This window comes from Octopus bimaculoides, chromosome 16 (genome assembly GCF_001194135.2).
Source record: "Octopus bimaculoides isolate UCB-OBI-ISO-001 chromosome 16, ASM119413v2, whole genome shotgun sequence".
In the NCBI taxonomy this organism is placed as follows: Eukaryota; Metazoa; Mollusca; class Cephalopoda; order Octopoda; family Octopodidae; genus Octopus; species Octopus bimaculoides.
Window position 1 is genome coordinate 3,529,194 of NC_068996.1, and position 939 is coordinate 3,530,132.

The window sequence follows — 939 nt, forward strand, 5'->3', positions numbered from 1 at the left end:
ACCAGCTGTGAAAATAGCAGGTAATACGTAAACAAACGAGGGAAAAACGAGTGAAGTACATAATCAACAAGATAAAATGGAAAACAGGACAAGTAAACACAGAGAACGACCCTTCATCAGTGGTCGACGGTCTATCTACTCCTCATTTCGGGCATTTAATGACGATATGAGTCTTCAAAGACTGTTGCTCCAATAAATTCTAAAATAAAATTTAGGATTTATGGAGGGTCAAAGTTGGGAACAAAAAAATTACATTGGAGATAAGTCGGCTGCGACATAGTGTGGTGGAATATACTCAAAGCGTCGGGTTTTAAAACACCTGAAAATCATGGACAGATGGACTTATGTGGTTGGGAAGCAAACTTCTTACCACACAGCCACGCCTGCGCCTATGAAAATATGTTCTGAGGTCGATAAAGATTAACGTTTCTAACATTCTTTCATTAAATTAGAAATTTAGCATTTATTTACTTTTTAGAAATATAACTCTTATTGTCATTATTTTCCCTAAAAGACGGCGTGTATAAACGCATTTAAGATTTTTCTTTTATTTAAGTTTATATACGAGTGTGTGGGTGGGTGTGGTTATATATATGTGTGGGGGGAGGATGTGACAGTGCGCGCGCCTGTGTAAGTATACGTGCACACCAAGCACCAATAAACTTTGAGATTATATTTCTTGCAACAGTTATTCTAAGTGCAAAAACATAGAATATCATACTTAAACAGAAAACGCTACAATTCTAAGACTGGAAGAACAACAACGAGCAAACAGAGGACATCAGTATTTGTAATAGTAATTCGTAATCGCAATCATTATACTACCACTAATACTGCTGCTGTTGCTGGACGGCAAACAACAAAAACGACAACAGCAGCAGCAGCAGCAGCGATGATGATGATGATGATGATGATGATGATGAGGAGGAGGAGGAGGAG